The 23,320-nt window shown below is 37.6% G+C and overlaps 1 pseudogene; it reads left to right on the top strand.

Annotated features, from left to right (window-relative positions):
* The first annotated feature begins 2,796 nt into the window (after positions 1-2,796).
* Positions 2,797-22,441, top strand: LOC100720761 (secretory carrier-associated membrane protein 1-like; annotated as a pseudogene).
* Positions 22,442-23,320: the final 879 nt, after the last annotated feature.

Raw genomic sequence — 23,320 nt, 5'->3', positions numbered from 1 at the left:
TTTGTGTAAATCAAGGTTCCTTATGCCACTGTGTTTTCACCATCTGAAGCAGCTCACAATCCATAAAAAGCAGTTTTCACTGTTTTGGTCTCTCTTAAGACCAGTGCCCTCAGTTTTTCTCCTCTGTGTCCTGTGGATTTTTCTAAATCTATAATGTCCCACCTCTGTTTCACTCCCCCAAGTTTCCCATGCCTGTTCATTTCCCCCTAGTGATTTCACTGCAGGTTATATGCTATCTTTGGAGATCTATAGCCTTGATCTCAATGAGGAAATGGCAGGGACAGAGAAAGACAGAGAAAAGGTAGTGCTTTTGCAGTCCTTGGGGCCTCCAAACTTGCTGTAAGCACCTGGAGCCTGAGTGTCCAGTACTGGTGTCCACCCCTCCTTAATCTCATACTGGTCCTGACCCTTTCTACACCCAGCCCATGAAACAGTCACAGAACATCTGTACCTGGCCTCCAGAATTCGTGTACCTGGAAAAGGATACTGACTATCCACTCACACAACAGGCCTGCAATCCACAGCTACCAAATGGTCATCAGTGTGGTTCCAGTTTTGCAAACAAAGAAATTGCCCAACAATCCCCTTTTGGACAAGGGTATTGGAAAGTGGTTAGGTCTCTTGGACATTCTTTTTCTTCTCTTGCTTTTTTGAACTGATATTACCATCAAAATATATGTATATCACAAAAACAGAGTCATCCCATACCAGCATCACAGTGTCAAACATTTAATATATGGAAACCTACTTTCCTATCACAAACAGAAACTCTAGTTCTCAGTCTACCTGGCAAATATTTGCTCCAGTGACACTGTGCTCTGATCATTTGCCTGTGTTTCTGCTGCCCTCTACCTGGGAACAAGGCTGATTTTTTTTCAACACAGCCCCAGAAATAACTAAGAAACTCTGTTCTAGCCTCAAACTAATACTTAAGTGATGGGAGTAGATTACTTTCAATATTGGCAAGCTCAATCCTGAGTTTAAGTCATGAATTCTCCTTAAAAGTGTAGCAGTGTAACACAATTTTAGATGTCACCTGCTGCTTTCTGTGTGAATTAATGGAAAAGACACTTTTTATATTGAAGCCAGAAATACCAGATGAATAGTTGATTTAGGTGGGACGTAAGCTTAAGATATTTCCTAAATAGCATCAAATCCAGTTTTCTATCATGAATGTTTCAAAATTTTAATTCATTCTATGTTTTATAAATGACTTCTACACATAGAGATAAATTATTGCTTTTTATTGCTAATTGGTCATTTAAATACAATTAGTGCATTTAAAAGTATAGAATCTGTTTTCTCATTATGTTTTTATATTAACAAAATATGATATTATAACTATGGTATTTTATATAAATGCCATAATAATCCCAAAGGAAAATATCTCCATTAGACTCACAAAAAACTAACAAAAAATCATAGCATGCAGCTGGCAATAAACCCATATAAAATGGGTTTATTTATAATATTTACAAATAGGGAAAATAACTATAAACCATAGGTAACAAAATGGCAATAGTATGTCCATACTTACAAAGAATTTTTTTGTGTGAAGCTGGATTAAATTGCACAATTAAAAGATAGACCAGCTAAATGTTACATATCTAAATAAGTCTGTACCCATACTTTTGGGTCACAAAAGAAATAAAAAAGAAATAGTTCTTAGAGTCAAACAATAATGTCAGCACAACATATAAGAATCTATGGGACACAGTGAAAACAGGAAAGTTTATACCTATGAATGCACACATCAGAAAAACAAGAGTGATAACCTCACAGTGCTCAAGATTCTAACAAAACAAGAACAGTTGAAACTCAAAACTAGTAGAAGGAAAAAAGTTGTAAGCATCAGAAGAGAAATTAATAAAACTGACAAAACAAAAATACAAAGAATTAATGAATCAAAGTACTGGTTCTTTAAAAGAATAAACAAAATTGACAAATCCTTAGCTAAACTTAACAAGAGAAAGGAAAAAAATACGTATCAATTCAATTAGAAATGTGAAAATGAACTCAATGAAAACGGAAACTCTAAAGGACTAAAAGTATTTACTTTGAAAATCTATAGTACAAAACTTGGAAAATATAGAAGAAACAAACATACATTTTTAAAGACAGAATCTCACATGCAGTTCAGACTGGCTGTGAACTTATTATGTGGCCTGTCCAGGCTGGCCTTGAACTCAAATGATCCTCCTGTCTCAGCCTCCTGAGTGCTAGGATTATAAGTGTGGGTCACCATCCCCAGCTAAAGAAATCAATACAATTCTACATGCATAGGAATTACCAAAACTAAACCCAGAAGATATAAAAATGATGAATAGTCTAATAACAGGAAATGGAATTAAGGCAGTAATGAAAAACTCACCAACTAAGGAAAGCCCTGAACCTGATGGATTCAATGATGAATTAATTCTATAAGAACATCAGGGAACATCTAACACCAGTACTTCTCAAAATCTTCAACGAAACTGAAAGAGAAGTACTGTCAAATTCATTATTGGAATATAACATTACTCTGATACTAATAAATATAGCAAAGAAGCAGTATACAGAATCATAACAAAATTGATAGTATTCTGTATATCAACAGTGAACAAAGAAAACAATACCCTTTTCAAGAGATTGTGAAAGCAAGAAGTCACATATATGTATCCAAAGAAATTTGAGGTTCAGATCTATATGGACAGAGAACAGCCACAGCATGACTTTAAAAAGATGAAAGTAATGGGCGGTGGCCTCTCCTCATCTGGCTCTCTCTGCATGATCTTGGGGATGCAGAGCACCAGAGAGATGCTAGATTTTGATGGTAACCCATTTGTGGACTCAGATCTCAATAACCCTTTCAAGGATCCATCAGTTACACAGGTGACAAGAAATGTTCCACCAGGCCTTGATGAGTATAATCCATTCTCGGATTCTAGAGCATCTCTACCAGGCAGCATTGCCTAATATACCTAATACACAGCCAGAAATAGTGAAACCAAAACAGGAACATCCAGCTTATACAGAGAATGCAAAGGAATATGTTCTTGCTCAAACTGAACTTCTAAAGCAGCAGGAAGAACTAGAAAGAAAAGCTGATAATTGAGGATAAGAAATGCAAAACTTCAGTCAACATGGCAGAAAAAATAATTGGCCTCCTCTTTCCGAGAATTTTCCTGTGGGACTTTGTTTATATCAGGACTTTTCTGTAGACATTCCTGTAGAATTTTGGAAGACAGTAAATCTCATACACTACTTGTGGATGCTCCATGCTGTAACACTATTTCTGAATATCTTTAGATGTCTGGCTTGGTTTTTTGTTGATTCCTCAAGAGGGGTTGATTTTGAACTAAGTATCCTGTGGTTTGTGCTGTTCACATCTTGCTCATTTGTCTGTTGGTATAGACCACTTTACAGAGCCTTCAAGAGTGACAATTCCTTCAGATCCTTTGTGCTCTTCTTCATCTATATCTGTCACTTTGCTGTCCATGTGCTCCAGGCTTTAGGATTTTATAACTTGGGCGATTGTGGTTGGGTTTCATCCCTTGTTGGTCTGGGAAATTTTTTTTTTATTTTTAAAAAGCAAAACAGAAAAAAGGGTAAAAATAATACAGAATTAAAAACAGAAATAGTTAATATATTATGCATTGTTTGTTATCTTAGAAGTAGTTGTTCAGTTTACAAAATCTAAGCATAAAATGAACAGACAATGAAACAATGACAGTACAAACTATTTTCTCTGATGAAGTAACAGAGAATTAGTAGTATGGTTGTCTATCTTGCACACTTAAATATACATACAGTTAAATGTGTATACCTGAAAATTGTTCTTTCTTTTTGAGCACTTTCTTTCCCTTTCATTATTACAGTATCTATTGTACATTTTGGATCTTATTACTCTTTCAGTTCATTAGTATTACTATTTATTTTTTACACTAAAGAGACAATATGATATTTACAAATGTGAGTCTGATTCATTTCACTTATGAGTATAGTCTCAAGTTGTCTCCATTTACCTATAAGAGCCTTGTCTTAGTTACTTTTTACTCATTGCTGGGACAAAATATCCAACATCCAAAATGAAGGAAGGAAAGATTTATTTCTTACAGTTCTTGGAGATTTCAGTCCATACTCAGTTGGCTCCAGTGCAGTGTGGCATTGGTGGGCAGTGCTTCATGGCCACTGCAAATAGCAAAAGTGAAAACAAAAGCAAAAGGAGAAAGACACATCTTCCTGTCATTAAATCATATCCTGGCTCCACTCCTAGGTGGGTGTAGCACTTTTACCACCAGTCTGAGCACTAGACAATGGACCAATCAGAAATGTTAGGTTTGGTTGCATCCATAATTGCATGAGGCTTAGGGACCACTGACATAAACCATGACAATCCATCCCTGGCCCCAAAAAACTCATGCACACCCTTTATACAAAAGACATTTAGTCCATCTCCAAGAGTTGCCAAAGTCCTAACAATTTCATCATCACTGAAAAGTCCAAGACCCAAGTCTTCTCAAAATCTATGGCAAACCCCTTGTACAAATGAAGCAAAGTTAAACATTTCCAAAATGCAAAGGCACAAGATAAACTTTATCATTCCAAAAGTTACAGACAGGAGAATACAAAGCATTGGAAACAAAGCAAGTCCACCATTCTGCAGGGTGAACATTAAGTCCTAGAGTTCCATGCTCATACAAATGAAGCAAGTTTAAAAATCTCCAAAATGCAAAGGCACAAGATAATGTAAAACAATGGTAATGTTTTACTATTCCAAAAGTTACAAACAGCAATACAAAGTGTTGGAAACAAATCAAATCCAACATCCAGCAGGGCAAACATTAAGTCCTAAAGTTCTATGCTCAGCATTTGAAGCAATCAGGTTGCAAACTCTAAAAGACTTGGGTGATTCCACCTCCACGGCACTTCCAGTGATTTCAGCTCCTGCAGCTTCTCTCTTAAGTCCCCTTTACTCATTTTTTTCAGCTTTCCTTTGATGAGCCACATTCCTGGATTTTCCAAACTTCTGGTGTCTCCACTACACCTTTGGCTTCACCCTTACATCTTTACATATTGCCTTCTCAAGGGCACACTGCTTGGCTTCCCAGGCCTTTTTCAATCAAAGTGGAAGCCATCTTAATCACAGAATTTGTGCATTTCCCTTGCACCTAAAATCAGCATCATGTGGATGCCACCAAGGTTTGCTGCCAGCTCTAGCTATAGCCAGGCTTTTCTCTCTCTTGATTGTAGGGGTTGAGTGCCTGGATTGCTGGGCTTTGTGAATCTGATTATGAGGAAAAGCTTCTCTACCTTGCCACCATTCTGGAACCTGGGGTAGCTACTACCATTTTTGAACCACATATGACAGCTGCCATTTTGGAATGTCATATGGCTGCTACCATTTTGAACATCATGTAGCCTCTATTGCCATTCTAGAGCATGGTGCTCTGCCACTTTCTCTTCTCTCACTTTTATAGTTTTGAAGCTGCAAATCATGGAGGCCCACTGCTTCCTGGAATGACTGCTGGCCATTTTTTTTTTTTTACTTCTCTGTTCCTTCTCAGCAATTCAAGTCTCAGCTCTATCTTTACAATCCACAGCTTTAGTGGGGTTTTCCTTTTGGCAAAACTCAGCATTTTAAATTATTCTGTTGGGCTCTTTGCTCTTGATTTGTAACATAAATCTGGCTAAAAGCACCAACAATATCCATTCCACTGTCTCCACATAAGACTGCCTTGAAATTTATTTGCCAGATTAATCAGTCCTCTATCCTTACACTCAGTCTCAGGCAAAGTCTTTGGACATGAGCAAAATGCAGACAAACTTTCTGCCAAGCCATAACACACATAATCTGGAGTCCAACAACCAATGCAGTCCTTATTCCCAGAAGATTGGTCTCCTGAGCTCTGACAAGAATCTCCCATGCAAAACAGCCTAAACTGTTTCAGCTCTTATGCATTCAGGCAACATCTCTGAACCTTTCCAAACTTCCCACAAACCATTTCCAAAGGCTCTTGAACCACATAAACAGGTTAAGTCACAGCGATAAACCCACTCCACTGGTACCAAATTCTGTCTTAGTTACTTTTTACTTGTTGAGGAGACAAAATACCTGATACCCAAAATGAAGGAAGAAAAGGTTTATTTCTTACAGTTTTTGGCAGTTTCAGTCCATATTCAGTTGGATCCAAGGCAGGGTGGCATGGTGGGGCAGCCCTTCGTGGCCACTGCAAACAGCAAAAGTGAAAGCAAAAAGAGAAAGACAAACTTTCTTTGTGTCATTACATCAGATCCTGGCTCCACTTCTGGGTGGGTATAGCACTCACACCACCAATCCAAGCACTAGACAATGAGGCAATCACAAACACTAGATTTGGGTGACATCCATAATTTCATGAGGCTTAGGGGCCACTGACATAAATCATGACAGAGCCTCAAGATCATCCTTTCTACAGCTGAATAATATTTCATTGCATAAAACTACTATATAATTTTCATCCATTCTGTGGTTGATGGGCATTTTGGTTGTTTCCAAAATTTGGCTATTACAAATTGTGCTGCTGTAAACATGGGTGAACATGTATCACTGTGACACGACCTCTTCAGTTTTTATGGGAAAATACCCAGGAGGGGAATAGCTGGATTGAATAGAACTTCCAATCCTAGTTTTTTTAGGCATCTCCATACTGATTTGCACAGTGACTGCACCAGTCTACACTCCCACCAACAGTGGAGAAGTGTTCATTTTCCCCCACAGCCTCACTAACATTTATTATCTGGTGATTTCTTGATGGCAGCCATTCTTTCTGGGGTGAGATGGAATCTCAATGTCATTTTAATTTGCATTTCTTGAATGACCAGTGATGGTGAAGATTTCTTCATGTATTTATTTGCCATTTGTATATCTTCATCTGAGAAATATGTATTGATTTCAAATGCCCATTTTTGGTCTTTGATTTTGAGGGGCTTGATGTTTTTCAATTCTTTATATGTTCTGGGTATAAGGCCTTTGTCTGAGGGACTGTTGGCTAAAATTCTTTCCCATTCTGTGGGATTTCTTTTCACTTTGTTGGTGACTTCTTTTGAAATGTAAAAACTTTTTACTAAGATGAGATCCCAGTTACTGATTCTTTGAAGTACTTTTTGTGTGTTTTGCATTTTGTTCATGAACTCTTTGCCTACTTGTATGTTTTCAAGATTTCTACCCACTTTGTCTTCCATTATATTTAGTGTTTCTGTATTAGTATTTAGATCTTTGATCCATTTTGACTTTATTTTAGTGCATGGTGATAGACGTGGGTCGAGTTTCAGTCTTTGGCATGTGGAAAGCCAATTTTTCCAATACCATTAAAGAGGCTATCCTTTTTCCAGTGAACATGTTTAGCCCTTTTGCTAAAGCTGAGGTGGCTAAATGTCTTTGTAATACTGTTTTCATCTTCCGATCTGTTCCACTGATCCTCAGGTCTGTTTCTGTTTCAGTACCATGCTGATTTTATCAGTGTAGTTTTATAGTATAATTTCAAGTCAGGGATTAAGATGCCCCCTGCCTTGCTTTTGTTGCTGAGAACTTCTTTGTTATTCTAGGTTTCTTCTGTTTCCAAATGAATTTTAGGAATGTTTTAGCTAGATCTGTAAGATATGCTAATGGTATTCTGATTGCAATTACATTAAATCTGTATAACAGTTTGGGAGTATGGTCATTTTCACAATATTGGTTTTGCCTAAACAAGAGCAAGGGATACCTTTCCATTTTATAATATTCTCTTCAATCTCCTTTTTTAGACTAGTATAATTTTCAGTGTATAGATCTTTTACATTTTTTGTTAGGTTGGCTCCTAAGTATTCCATTTTTTTGGATGCTACTATGAAGGGTGTTATTTCCATAATTTCTCTCAATAAGTTTGCTATTTGTGTACAGGTATGCTATTGATTTTTGAAGTTGACTTTGTATCCAGCTACACTGTTGAATTTGTTTATTAACTCAAGTAGTCTTGATGGAGTTTTTAAAATCTTCTATGTACAGTATCATATCATCTGCAAATAGTGATAATTTAACTTCTTCCTTTCCTATTCTTATTTCTTTTGTATATCCTATTCCTATCCCTATTCCTCTCTCTTGTCTGCTTTTTCTGGGTAATGTTTCCTGAACTACACTGAATAGGAGTGGTCATAGTGGGCTTCCTTGTCTTGTTCCTAATTTGGAGTGAAAGCTTTCAGTTTGTGTCCATTTAGCACAATGTTGGCTGTTGGTTTGCTGTACATTGCCTTTATCAGATTGAGAAAGATACCATGAATTCCAACATTCTGTAGGGCTTTTCTTATGAACAAATGCTGTACTTTAACAAAAGCTCTTTTTGTGACTATTGAGATGATTATGTGAATTTTGCCTTTGGCTCTGTTGATGTGGTGTATTACATTTATTGATTTGCATGTGTTAAACCATCCTTGTATTCCTGGGGTAAATCTCACTTGGTCATGATGTATACTCTTCTTGATGATTTGCTGCATTCTATTTGTCAGTATTGTATTGAGACCCTTTGCATCAATGTTCATTAGTGAGATTGGCCTATGGTTTTCCCCTTTGGTTGGGACTTTCTCTGGTTTTGGTATTACAGTAATACTTTTACTCCCGGAGTGAGGTAGGGAGGGTTGCTTCTCTTTTTATTTCATTGAAAAGTTAGAGGAGTATTGTCATTAAATGTTCTTTAAATTTCTTGTAGAATTCAGCTGTGAGCCCAACAAGACCTGGGCTTTTCTTGTCAGTTAAGTTGTTAATGATGTTTTCAATTTCAGGAGCTGTTACTGGGTTATTCAAAATTGTTATGTCTTCTTGTGTCAGCCTGGGTACTTCATACGTTTCTAGAAATCTGTCCATTTCCTCTGTGGTTTCCATGTTGAGTACATATTCAAAGTAGGTATTCCTGATCAAAATTTCCATGGAATCTGTAGTGATTTCTCTCTTTTTAGTCCTTACTGCATGCATATGAGTTTTTTCTTGATAAGGTTGGCTAGAAGTTTATCAATTTTGTTTTTTCTTCTGAAAAACCCAGCTCTTTCTTGTTTATTTTAAATTTTATTTAAAGAAAGACTAAACAAAACAGAAAATGTGTAGAAATAATACATACATTCAAAGAAAAAATAAAAAGTAAGAAATCACTAGTTGATGTTTACATACTGTCCTCTTACAAATAGTTGTTCAAGATACAAAAGTAGAACATATAAAGTAGAAATTCAAACAGCGAGACTGCAAAGAGTTCTGTTCAACTATCCAACAAAAACTTAGTAATATGGTTATCAATCTTATACACTTAAACATACATGCAGTTATTCATATCTTCATTTATGTTGAAATTAAACAAACTAAAGCAGGCTAAAATCATTCTGAACAAATAATAATAGTATTGCTGGATTTCACATCATGACACTCTGGGATCAGCACTGGGTACTGTAGTGTCTTTTAAAAAACATTTTATTTAAATAAAGACTAAACAAAACAGAAAACAGGTAGAAATAATACATACTTTCAAAGAAAAAAATAAACAGTAAGAAATCACTAGTTAATGATTACAGATTGTCCTCTTACAAATAGTTATTCAAGATACTAAAGTGGAGCATATAAAGTGGGGGTTCAAATAGTGAGACTGCAAACAGTTCTGTTCAACCATCCAACAAAAGCTTAGAAATATGGTTATCAATCATATACACTTAAACATACATGAAGTTATCCATATCTTCAATTATGTTGAGACTGAACAAACTCAAGCAGACTAATATCCCTCTGAACAAAGAATTATACTATTGCTGGGTTTCACATTACGACACTCCAGGATCAGCATTGGATACTTTAGTCTCTTTTTCTTCAAAGTATCTGTTCATTTCATCATGGGTCATAAGATCAGTTCTCATAAACTGTTTATAGATTCTACACATGCATGAGTCTTAACATATATTTCTATCCTTTCTGTATAAGAGGGAGAAACAAAACAAAGCAAGACAAAACAAAACATATTCCTATAACACATGAAATGAAAAAGACATATAAGACCACTGTACAAGGAGTTCTACCATAGTTCCTGTGTTGTCTCTTGTTATCTTCAATAGAACTGACTATATCATCAGACATAGTATAATTGAATATACCAGTACATAACAGTATTAATAAAAACACAACTTTGTATATAGTATAAAACTTCAAAAACAGGCAGTTATCAAACCAGAATGTGTACCATAGAGTCTTGTCATCTTCAGTGCAGTTGTCTATATTTTCAGACTTGATACTATCAATCATATTAGTTTTGAATAAAATCTGTCAATACCAAACAGCAATCAATCAAACCAGATTTAATTAAGATCATAGATGACAAAGTAGTGTAAGTCATACAGGGCTCCAGATTAAGTTAATAGTAAATTAAAGATGATTACTGTGCTATATCCTGATGTTTTTGGGATAGCTATCTGTGCCCTGAAATCTAGTGCAAGTAGCAAACTGGGACAGAATAAAATCTATCTAAGCAGAGTGGTGCGAGTAATGTGGGTTACTGATACACTATTAACAATATCTTCTGCCATCTTTTTAAAGACTCTCCCTCCTCTTTTACTTCCCCAGTGTACACTGTGCATTTCTGACCAAGACCCTTGGTTTTAAATTGGGGGGGGGCAACCTGCTATTTACCTAAGTTTTTCCAAACCTCCTCTCTCCTGGACTTTATCTCTAATTGTATTCCTTTACCTATTAAAGATTGTCTTTCTAACCTATCCACACATACTGGTCTAGTTGCCCCTATTATTCTCTGGTTCTCTGTCACATAGAGCATTGTTTTCTCATATTTGATTTTCAGTCCATGTACTCTTTTTCATGTTAATTATATTTCCTAAAAATAGCATCTCGATGAACCTTACCTCCTGATCTACTCTACGTGTGTTTTTTTAAAATTTAGTGTATCAAGGCCATCTATATTAGAGATTATAACCAACCTTCTCTGCCTCATTTCTGTTATGCTCTTTTTTTTCCATCAGTTTTCTGCTTGTGTTCTTCATTCTGTTTTCTGCTCTTTTCATTGAGGCTTCTCTGCCACTGTTCTGGAATCCTCTCTCTCTAGAATGCCCTGCAGTATTCTCTGTAGAGTTGGAATGGTGGTTGCAAATTTCCCAAGTTCTTCTTTGTCTTGGAAGCATCTTGTTTCTCCACTAAGTTATTTTTTTATTTAAAGAGAAATAAACAACAACAACAACAACACCCCCCCCCCAAAAAAAACCACAGAGGAAAAAAAGGGTAGAAATAATACAGAATTACAGAAAAATAAACAGTAAGAACTCACTAGTTGATAAGTTACATATTGTCATCTTAGAAATAGTTGTTCAGGTTACAAAATTAAAGCATACAAAGTGACATTCAAATAGTGACATTGCCAACAGTTCTGCTCAATGATCCAACAAAAACTTAGTAATATGGTTGTCGGTCCTACGCACTTGTTTTTTATCTTAAAGAGGGTAAGATTAAACATGACAATACACAACATACAGTTCATAAAGAAACAATTTAAAGCAATACAGATTTCAAAGCAAGTCCACTGAAGGTCTTCACTGTCTATCTTATTGTCTCTAGTTTTCTTCCAAATAGTTGTTTTCATCTTCACACACATTGAATACATACTGCATATTATAGAACTAATCAAATCATTACAGGTTGTAAAGGCTTTTTAGGTCTTCAAGACCTGAAATTGAGAAAGTCAATAATGACTACCATAATGTCTCTTATTCTCTTCATAGTAGCTGTCCCTATCTTTATGTATGCTGAAACTGAACTTAAGAGACTAGACTAATATAACTCTGAATAGTGAATAATAGTATTGCTAGATTTTATATCATAATGCTACAGAATTAGCATTGGTTTTCTTAGTGTCTCTTCTTCTTCAAAATATCTGTTCATTACATTGTGCATTATATAATCTGTTCCCGTAAATAGTTTAGAAATTCTTCCAGTGTGAATCCCTACATATATATCTATCCCTTCTGTATTACAGGGAAAAACAGATCAAAGCAAGACAATAAAACAAATTCATAGAAAAACATGAAATGAAAAAGACATATAAGACGTTAATATTAGGTGATCTACAGTAGTTACTATGCTTTTTTTTTGTTATTTTCAATAGAATTGCCCACATCATCAGGCATTGTATAGTTAAGCATGGCATTACATAGCTATTTTTATAAAAACACAACTTTGAAGACATTGTAGGACTTGAAAGCAGTTAACAATCAAAACTGGTACGGATACCTTTTACATCTTGTCATCTTCAGAGTAGTTGCCTCTACTTTTAGACTTGATACTATCAAGCATACCAAATTCAAATAAAATCAGCCAAGGCAAAGCCACAGTCTAACAAACCAGATTCAAATAAGATCAGTCATCATAAAACAATGTAAGTAATACAGGGTTTCAGTTTAAGTTAATAGGAAATTAAGGATAGTTACCATGGTATAACCTGCTATTTTTGAGTTAGATGTCTGTGCCCTCAAATCTAATATGAGTGGATAGACTGTTTCAAAATAAAATCAAACTAAACAGAGTGATAAGACTACTGTGACTTTTAAATCCTGATACACTATTAACAATGTCCTCTGCCTTCCTTTTTTAGGCTTTTTTCACCTTTCGCCTTATCAGGATGCTTTGTATGTTTTGGGTCCCACTAGTCCCTTTAGTTTTTAGATTAGGGGGCCAGCCTATTGTCTATCTGAGTGTTGCTGAGCCTTTTTACCCCTAAGCTTAATCCTGAGCTGTAATCCTTTACTTAATAAAGTTATAGGGTTTTCCTTCCTTCTAGCTGTGTAGTTCTACACTGCCCAAAAATGTCATAGCTTTCCAATCTATCTGTGGCAGCTGGATGGGTTGTCCCTATTTGTCTCTGGTTTCCTATCACATATAGTTTTGCTTTCTCATCTTTGAATTTTAGTTTATTAACCCTCTTTTGGGTTGAGTGTATTTCCTATTTAGAGCATCTTGATAAAGTGTATTAAAGATTTTGTGTATTAATGATTTAGTCTATTAAAGATTATAGCTTACTGTCTCTGCCTCATGTCTGCTATTCTATTTTACTGCTATAATTTGTCCATTTTAGTCCTTCATTCCACTGTCTGCCCCATTCATTGAGGCCTCTCTGCCACTGTTGCTGGAATCTTGGTATTTTTTCCTCTCTATGGAATGTCCTTCAGTATTTTTTGTAGGGTTCGGTTGGTGGCCATGAACTCCCACAGTTCCTCCTTGTCTTGGAAACATCTTATTTCTCTATTAATTTTGAGAGAGAGTTTTTCTGGGTACATCAGTCTTAGTTGCAGATTATTTTCTTCCAGGGCTTTGACTATTTCCCCCCAGGCTCTTCTTGATTTGAGAGTTTATGTTGATAAGTCTGTTGTTATTTTGATAATTTTTCTGTTGTAGGTAGTATGCTTCTTTGCCCTGGCTGCTTTTAGTATTCTGTTCTTTTGGTGGATTTCTGGAATCTTGATTATTAATATGTCTGGGTGTAGATCTGTTTTGGTTGTAGGTGGCTGGAGTTCTGTATGCCACAATTATCTGGATATCATTACTTTTTCCTATGTTTGGGAAGTTTTCCTTTATTATATCTGTGAATAGTCTTTGTAGATCATTTTTTGTTACTCCTGGTTCTTCATTCACATGCTTTATTCTTAAGTTATGTATCCCTTTATCATTTCTAGCCTTTGAATTGTTTCTTTCTGGTTCCTCATTATTTTTAAGAGGTCTTTTCTTTTATGATTATATAGCATAAACCTCTCTTCAAATTTCAAAAGGCTAACTTTAGTTTCTGTCAAGGCATTTTGCCAGTTTTCAATGGAGTTTTTAGTTTCCTGGTAATCTCTTTGGATCTGTTTCATGTATTCTAGGTTATGTTTAAATTGTTCACCAAAGATTTCTCTTTCTTTTCTGATTTCTTCTGCTCTTCCATCTGTGTTCTCTTGGGAGGGCCTTATCATTTCTTTAATTAATCTTTTTATATCTTACCTCACTTGGATCAGAAGTACAGTTTTAAATTCATCTGTGAGGTCATGGAGGTTTTTCTTTATGTCTGCTGATGCTGTGTCTAGTATTGGATAGTTACTGTGCTGGTTCTCTTCTGTATTTACTTCTCCTGGGCTTATTTTCCTCGGTTTGGCAGCTGGAGATTTTTAAAAAAATTTCTACCTCTTGTCATGTTTCTGGTTTCTTTCATACAGGTGTGTCCTGGGGGTCTCTGGTCCTCTCTGTATTGCTTAGGGTCTTTCTGAAGTGTGTTGACTGGGGTTTTGCTGCCCGCCTCAATTTGCCATTATCTGAGGGACACACAGGGGTGCCTGGATGGTGCAGGATAGCCTCAAGTCTCTGAGTCAGTCAGTCCACAAGTTAGGGTGTACCTTGTGGATGTCACAGAGTTGCGACAATTTTGTACCTCCTATTGGGTCCCAACCAGGGGCATAGCTCAGCCCCAACAGACCCTACCAGTTCTCTCCACACCAGGGGCATCTGCCTGATGTCACTCTGGTGCCAGGATCTGTCCAACTGCAAATGCCCTGCACCAGTCCCCTCTGCACCAGGGGTGGCCAACTGATGCTGCTGCAGTGCTGGGCTTTGCCCAATTCCAAGATGTCCTCCAGTTAGTGACAGCAGCTGCGGGGCCCAATCCCTAGCACTCACTGGAAATCAATGCAGTTCTTCCTCTTGAGTCCACTGCACACTGCTCTGCGTATCTTCACTGTGCTCCCAGCACAGCACGGATTGGTCAGAAAACTGTGGTGCCCAGCTTTGGAGCCCAGGTATATGGTCCTCTTGCAGTCTTGTCCAGCGTGGCCAGGTGGCTCTGGCTGTTTTGTGGGGCCCCAGGTCCCAATTTCCAGCACTTACCAAGAGCCAATATAGCTCTTTCCCTTGGATTCACTCCTCACTGAGCTGCATCCTCCCGTTAAGGGCCAGGATTCACCAACTCCTATCATTGGTGGCTGTGGGCTCAGCATGACTTTGGATCCTCCAGGCACACCTAGTACAGCACAGAATGGATCTCAGTGAATGTGTCGGGTTTCAGCTCACCACCTGTGCTTTTCTTTCCTCTTCAAGTACCGCCATGGTTAATAAGAATCCTTATCCATTTGTCTGGCCCTCTCCATGTTGTCATATTCTGGCTCCTGATCTGATTTCTCTGCAGAGACTCTCCATCCAGCCCCCTAGCAAGCTGCCATTTTTCGGAGCTCAGAAGTATTATAGCATTATGATTATTAACCACTAGATGCCACAGTTGCTTCACACAATTGAAACCAATTCAGTCTTGTTCTGCCCAACTTTATTTGCCCTGCTTACTCTCTACTCTCCTTTCCATCCAGAGCATGTCCCTGCTCTTTGCCCTGTGTCTGCATTAATTTCTTTCTTTCTTTTTTTCTTTTACTGGTACTGGGGATCAAACTCATGACTGCCTGCTTGCAAGGCAGGTGCTTATGCTGCTGAGCTAAACCCCCAGCCCCTCTCCATTAATTTCTAGTGACAGATTTTCAGGGTATATCAATATGGGCTGGAAGTTATTTTCTTTCAGGGGTTGTAATATTTTGCTCCAGGCTCTTCTTGACTTGATGGTCTGTGTTGAGAAGCCTGCTGTTAAACTGGTGTGCTTTCATTTATAGGTGATCTGTTTCTTGTCTCTAACAGATTTTAATATTCTATTCTCATATTGAATTTTTGGGATCTTGATTATTGTATGCCTGTGTGTGGCTCTATTTTGGTTATAGGTGGCTGGAGTTCTGTATGTCTCATACATCTGTGTATCATTTCTTTTCCTATGTTTGGGAAGTTTTCCTTAATTATTTCTATGAATATCCTTTGTTTGTACCCCTGCTTCTTCATTCACATTCTTTATTCTTAAGTTATAGATCCTCTTGTGGTCTTTTAGCCTTTGTATTGCTACTGCTTGTTTCCTTGTTATTTTAAAAAAATTTTTCCTTTCCTAATCCCACACTGAAAACCTGTCCTCCAGTTTGAATAATCTTTCCTTAGTTTCTTTCAAGTAGATCTGCCATTTTCCCATAGAGTTTTTAGTTTCCTGGTAATCTCTTTGAATCTGCTTCATGTTCTCTCCTTTGCTTGAGTAGCTCCATTCTTCCATCTGTGTTTTCCTGAGGGGTGCTTAGCATCTCTTTTATTAATCTTCTTATATCTTGCTTTACTTGGTTAAATATTTCCCTTTTGAACTTGTCTATGAGATCCCAAAGATCTCACTTTATGTCCACTGGTGCTGTGTCTAATATTGCATGTTTGCTGTCCTCATTCTCCTTTGTATTTACCTGGCCTGGGTCAATGTTCTCAGGGTTGGGACCCCCACTTTTTGTTGTTGCTTCCTCTTCCCATCTTTTTTGTTTCTTCCAAGAGGCCCTACTTTCTTTCTTTGTTGGTTACAATTCTTCTGAAGCATGATGGCTAGGTGACCCTTCTCACTGCAGTGTGCCAGTGAGTTGCAAACAGGGGCAGCATATGCTGGTCCCTCCCCTCTGGATCAGTCAAATTTCTGAGGCCTTCACTGTATTAGTGTGCACCACCTCCTCTCCAGGCCAGTCAACCTGCTGAGTCCTTCACTGCATTAGTGTGCACCACTGACATAGGGAATTGATTTCAGATAACCTATTAGGTCTCAGCCAGGTTGCATGACCCAGGCCAAGCTCACTCCACCAATCCCACTCAGGAAGGGAGCAACTAACTGAAGTCACTGCTGCCCCTTGTTCCTGCCAGTCCTGCCCAGTCCCAGAATGTCATCTGTTGGAGCCCCCTTCTCTATGGAATGGTTTTACTCCTGTCACTCACCACAGGTCGATGCAGGTTTCCCACTAGCTCAGCTCTGTTTGGCTCACCGACCCCTGACCTCAGTGTGACTGGGTTTCCAGTGAGTTGAAGTGGTAGGATTTCAGAAGGTTTGGTAAGTCACCACTGCTCAGGTTTAGGCATTGCTGTAGGAGCACTGAACCTTTAGTTGTTCCAATAGTAGCACTGGGACTGTATGTTTGATTGGTTCTTCTTACCTTAGTTTCTTCTTGGGAGGAGAGAATTCATTTCCCTCTGTTCGGGACTCCCCACGCTATATTATGTTGAATTCTAAGTTGACTACCTCAGGGAGCCTCTGTAGCCTTTGTATTATCTAGCCTCCATCTTTGCTCCTCCAAAACCCAGATCTTTTATTTATTAATTCTGTGCATTGTTCTGTTAGTGTCAATTGCATTACTTTCTACTCTGATCTTTATAATTTCCTCTCTTCTATAAGTTTTGTGTTTTACTTGCTCTTTCTTTTTCTAGAAGGTTGAGGTGTAGCGCTATGTTGTTTATTTGTGCTCATTCTGTTTTCTTGATGTGACAGTTTATTGCTATATATTTCCTTATTAGGATCCCTTTCTTTGTGCCTCACAGATTTCTGTACATTGTATCTGCATTTTCATTGAGTTGTATGTATTACTTAATTTTTTAAATTTCCTCTGTTACTTACTGATTGTTCAAAAGGTTGTTATTTAATTTCCTTGTGTTTATGTAGGTTTTGTAATTTCTTTTGCCATTAATTTCCAACTTCAGTGCATTGTGGTCAGATAATATGCCTGGAATAATTTCAATAATTTACTTAAGAATGTTCTATGGGCTAATATATGGTCTGTTTTGGAGAATGTCCTATGTGAAGCTGAGAAGAATGTGTTTTCTAATGTGTTGGGTGGAACATTCTATTTTTTATGTCTTTTTTGATCCAGGGTCTCACTATTTGGTTCAGCTTGGTCTTGGGCTCACTTTGTAGTCCAGGTTGGTCTCAAACTTGCAATTATCTGTCTCCCTCAGCCTCCCCAGTGTTGGAATTACAGGAGTGTTCCACCATGCCTGACTAAGGTTGGAACAGCCTGTAAAATATACTAAATCCATTTTTTCACAGTTTTATTTCAGTTATATTTCTTTGCTGACTTTTTGTCTAGTTGATTTATCCCTTTGTGAAAATGAGTATCATGTCGTCTGCAAACAGTGATAATTTAACTTCTTCTTTTCCTATCTTTACCCCTTTTATTTCTCTCTCTTGCCGAATTGCTCTGGTTAGTACTTCCAGTACTATATTAAATAGGAGTGGTGATAAAGGACATCCTTGTCTTGTACCTGATTTTAAAGTAAAGGCTTTCAATTTTTGGCCATTTAGTATGATGCTGGCTGTTGGTTTGTCATAAATGGCCTTTATTATATTGAGGTAAAGACCATCTATTCCAATTTTCTGTAAAGTTCTTATCATGAATAAATGTTGGACCTTATCAAAGGCTTTTTCTGCATCTATAGAAATGACCATGTGATTCTTATTTTTGGCTTTATTGATATGGTGGATTACATTTATTGATTTGCATATGTTGAAACATCCTTGCTTTCCTGGGATGAATCCCACGTGGTCATGGTGTATAATCTTCTTGATGATTTGCTGCATCCTATTTGCCAATATTTTATTGAGGATTTTTGCATCTGTGTTCATTAGGGAGATCGGTCTATAGTTCTCTTTTTTAGTTGGGTCTTTCTCAGGTTTTGGTACTAGAGTAATATTTGCTTCCAGGAATGACTTAGGAAGGATTGCTTCCCTTTCAATTTCATTGAATAGTTTGAGGAGTGTCGGCATTAGGTCTTCTTTGTATTTCTTGTAGAATTCTGCAGTGAATCCATCTGGGCCTGGGCTCTTTTTTATAGGTAAGGACTTAATTACATTTTCAATTTCATTAACAGAGATTGGGTTATTCAACAGTTTTACATCCTCTTGATCTAGCTTTGGTACTTCATATTTTTCTAAGAATCTGTCCATTTCTTCTGTGTTATCAAACTTTTGAGAGGAGAAGTTTTCGAATTAGGTGTTGATGATCTTCTGCATTTCTATTGGGTCTGTAGTGATTTCACCTTTTTCATTTCTTATTGCATGAATTTGAGCTTTTTCTTCCCTTTTTTTAATAAGGTTGGCTAGGGGCTTATCAATTTCATTTATTCTTTCAAAGAACCAACTCTTTGATTCATTGATTCTTTGGATTGTTTTCTTAGTCTCTATTGCATTGATTTCTGCTCTGATTTTTATAATTTCCTCTTTTCTTTTGGCTTTGGGCTTGACTTGCTCTTTTTTGTCTAGCTGTTTGAGGTGTAGCATCAAGTTATTTATTTGTATTTGTTCTGTTTTCCTGATGTGGGAACTCAGTGCAATAAATTTTCCTCTGAGGACGGCTTTCATTGCATCCCACAAATTCCGGTAAGTTGTATCTGCATTTTCATTTTTATTTTAGGTATTGTTTCATTTCTTCTTTGATTTCTTCTGTGACCCACTGATTACTCAATAGTGTATTAGTCAGTTTCCATGTGTTTGCGGGATTTTTGCAGTATCTTTTATCATTAGTTTCTAATTTCAGAGCGCTATGATCCGATAACATGCAAGGGATGATTTCAACTCTTTTGCATTTGTTTAAATATGTTCTGTGAGCTAATATATGGTCTATTTTAGAGAATGATCCATGTACTGCTGAGAAGAATGTGTATTCTGATGTTGTTGGGTGGAACATTCTGTAAATGTCTATCAAATCCATTTGTTCGCAGGTGTGATTCAGTTCTATTATTTCTTTGCTCATTTTCTGTCTGGTTGATCTGTCCCTTGGTGTCAATGGCATATTGAGGTCCCCTGTTACAATTGTGTTACTGATAATTTGAGTTTTTATTTCTGTTAATAGTTGTTTTATATAACTGGGTGCTCTGGAGTTTGGTGCATATACATTTAAGATAGTTGTCTCTTCCTCTTGGAGTTTTCCCCTTATGAGTATGTAGTGACCTTCTTTGTCCTTTATGGTCATTGTTGGTTTAAAGTTCATGTTGTCTGCAAACAGACTGGCTACTCCTGCCTTTTTTTGGATTCCTGTTGCATGATGTATTGTTTTTCATCCTTTGACTTTCAGTCTGTGAGTATCCTTCTGGGTTAGATGGGTTTCCTGTAAACAACCTGTGGTTGGATTTTGTTTCTTGATCCATTCTGCTAGTCTGTTTCTTTTGATTGGTGCATTGAGACCATTTACATTAATGGTTATTACTGTTAAATGCTGGTTTATTGTTGACATGTTATCTCTCTGCTGTTGCATCTTTATCTTTCTGTTATGTTTAATTATCTGCTTTGCTTAGTGTTTTTTTCCTTTGTGTATCTAAACTGTCTTTCAATATTTTTTGCAGGGTTGGTTTGGTGTTCATGAAGTTCTTCAGCTGTTCTTTGTCATGGACGCATTGTATTTTACCATCAATTTTGAAAGATAGTTTTGCAGGATACATCAGTCTAGGTTGGAAATCATTTTGTTTTAGGATCTGGAATACTTCACTCCAAGCTCTTCTTGACTTTATTGTTTGTGCTGAGAAGTCTGCTGTGATTATGATAGGTTTTCCTTTATAAGTGATCTGTCTTTTCTCTCTGACAGCTTTTAAGAATCTATTCTTGTGTTGGATTTCTGGAATGGTGATTATTATATGTCTGGGTTTAGTTTTATTTTGGTTATGATTATTTGGAGTTCTATATATTTCACTGATCCTGATGTCGGTTTTTGATCTCATCCTTGGGAAATTTTCAGCTATTACTTCTCTAAATATCCTCTTGACATCCTTTATGTTGTCTCCTTCTTTTTCATTAATCCCTATCATTCTTATGTTATTTTTCTTTGCATCGTCTTGCAGTTGTTGAATTGTTGTTTCCTGATTCCTTGTTATTTTTAAAAGATCTTTCCTTTCCTGTTCAGTAGCTGCAATCCTGTCTTCAAGGTCTGAAATTCTATCTTCACTTTCCTTAAGGTGGTTTTTACAACTTTCAGTGGAGTTTTTTATTTCCTGTATATCTCTGTGCATCTGCATTATGTATTGTGCTTGTTTCTTATATTGCTTGTCTAGGGATTCTATGTTTTTGTTTAGTTCCTCCAATTTTTTATCTGTGTTTTCTTTAGATATATTCAGAATCTCTTTCATTTCTTTTATCATTTCATCTTTTACCTGGGAGATTATTTCGAGTTTGAATTTCTTTAAAGCTTCCTGGAGTTGCTTGTTAATTTCAGTAGCTATTGTGTCCGATATATGAGGTGAATGGCATATATTTTCTTCTATATACATTGCTCCTCAGGTTTCTTGAGATGGGCTGGAGGTTTGAGGTTGTAATTTGGTCTTTCGTTTTGTCAGTTTCCTATATTTCTGTGTTTCAAGTGTTGTTTGAACGCTTCCTCAGGGTCTGCTGGAAATCCCCTTCTATGTTTGCAGTTACTGAGACTGTGGCACCACGTTACCCCAAGCCAGTGGGCCTGCAGAACCAATGGCCCTCCTCTGCCTGTTCAGAACTCTGCAGTTCCAGATAAGCTGGGCCTCAGGGACACTGTGCACGCACCTGCCTGTTGGAAGCTCCACAGCTCTCCAATCGCAGCTGGGATGTGGAGGCGGATGTAGACGCCTCAAACCCACCTCTCCACTTCACTGCACCCATAAGCCTGGAGGGACCCAAACAGTCTGGGCTTTGGGCAGAGTGTGCTGAGCACTCACCACAGGCTGCAGGGCCTCTGGAACCTGTGATGCTCCACTGCCCACTGAGACATCCACAGTCCTCCAGACACACGGGGGGGGGGCTGATGCAGTTGCCCCAGATCCGCCCAGCCCCTCCTCTGCACACGGATGGCTAGGTGTGGGAGTCCCAAACAGGCTGGGCTCCGGGGATAGCATGGGCCCACCCACCCATTGGAAGCTCCGCAGTTCTCCAAGTGCAGCCAGGATGGGTAGGTGGATATAGAGGCCTCAAACCCACTTCTCCACTTCACTGCACCCAGAAGCCTGGAGGGTCCTGAACAGTCTGGGATTCGGCCAGAGTATGCTGAGCACTCACCACAGGCTGCGGTGCCTCTGGAACCTGTGATCCTTCCCTGCTTGCTGAGATATCCACAGTCTTCCAGACACCCCCTTACTGGTTTTAACCAAAATATTCCTTTTGGAATCATAATGATAATCATAGCAGCACTTTTTACAGCATCAGCAGTCATCTCACTAGTTATGTTTTAAAAAGTACATGGACTGTATTGCACAACATATGCTATCTTTGAGAAGGCCCAACAGGAGTTTGCAATAGGTGTGATGTTCAACAAGACTATCCAGACACTAGGTGCAAATATGGCTTCCACAGCAGTGACTAGTGTGGCAACAAGTACTTTCAAGGGTAACCAGCTCGAGAGTTTTCTGCAGCATGCATTTCCTTCTGATGGTACCATTATATCCCAACTACTGTATTCTGCAGACATTTTTATGTTGGGAACACAGTACAAACAACGTGGGTATTTCCTGTTCACATGTGTATGGGCTAAAAGCAGAAAAACTTCCTCATCTTATTTTATAAATAGTTTCTTCATATTTCAGTGTCCTGGCAAAAGAATATCATATCCTAATTAAATATTCTCCATATATTTGGAGAATGGTGTTCAGGAAATTATATCAGTGGTGACCTGCTGAAATAAACATTGTACTTACAATCTGAAAATCTCTTAGCACTAACTATAGTTGTTCTTTCAGTACTCTTTAAAGATAAATGGAAAGCATTCTCTTTTTCCTTATTTATTTTGAAAGAAATAGGTCAGCAGAGACAGAAAGAGAGAGAGACAGAGAGACAGAGACAGAAAGAGAGAGGGACAGAGACACAGAAAGAGAGAGACAGAGAGACAGAAAGAGAGACAGAGAGACAGAAAGAGAGACAGAAAGAGAGAGACAAAAAGAGAGACAGAGAGACAGAAAGAGAGAGAGACAGAGAGACAGAAAGAGAGAGACAAAAAGAGAGAGACAGAGAGACAGAAAGAGAGAGAGACAGAGAGACAGAAAGAGAGAGACAGACAGACACAGAAGACACAGACACACACACAGACACACACAGAGAGACAGAGAGAGAGAAAGAGAGAGAGAGAGAGAGAGAGAGAGAGAGAGAGAGAGAGAGAGATATTTTAAATTGACTTGCTTTTCTATCAGTTTCATCACCAGTGAGAGCTTGGGTGCTTTGTGGTCAATGATGTAGATTTTGCAGTCTTTTATGTTGTTTCTAAGAGTAGCTGATATTTTAAAAAAATGTTTTAAAATTTTATTTAAAGAGAAAGAACAAAACAGAAAAAGTGTAGAAATAATACAGAATTTCAAAAAAAGTGAACAGTAAGAAATCACTAGTTGATAAATTACATATAGTCCTCTTAGAAATAGTTGTTTAAGTTATAAAAGTAAAGCATACAAAGTGGACATTCAAATAGTGAAACTGCAAACAGTTCTGTTCAATGATCCAACAAGAAC

This window comes from Cavia porcellus, unplaced genomic scaffold, assembly GCF_034190915.1.
Source record: "Cavia porcellus strain 051 isolate PalLab524CR breed Dunkin Hartley unplaced genomic scaffold, mCavPor4.1 scaffold_2, whole genome shotgun sequence".
Classification (NCBI taxonomy): domain Eukaryota; kingdom Metazoa; phylum Chordata; class Mammalia; order Rodentia; family Caviidae; genus Cavia; species Cavia porcellus.
This window is presented reverse-complemented; position numbering and strand designations above follow the sequence as displayed.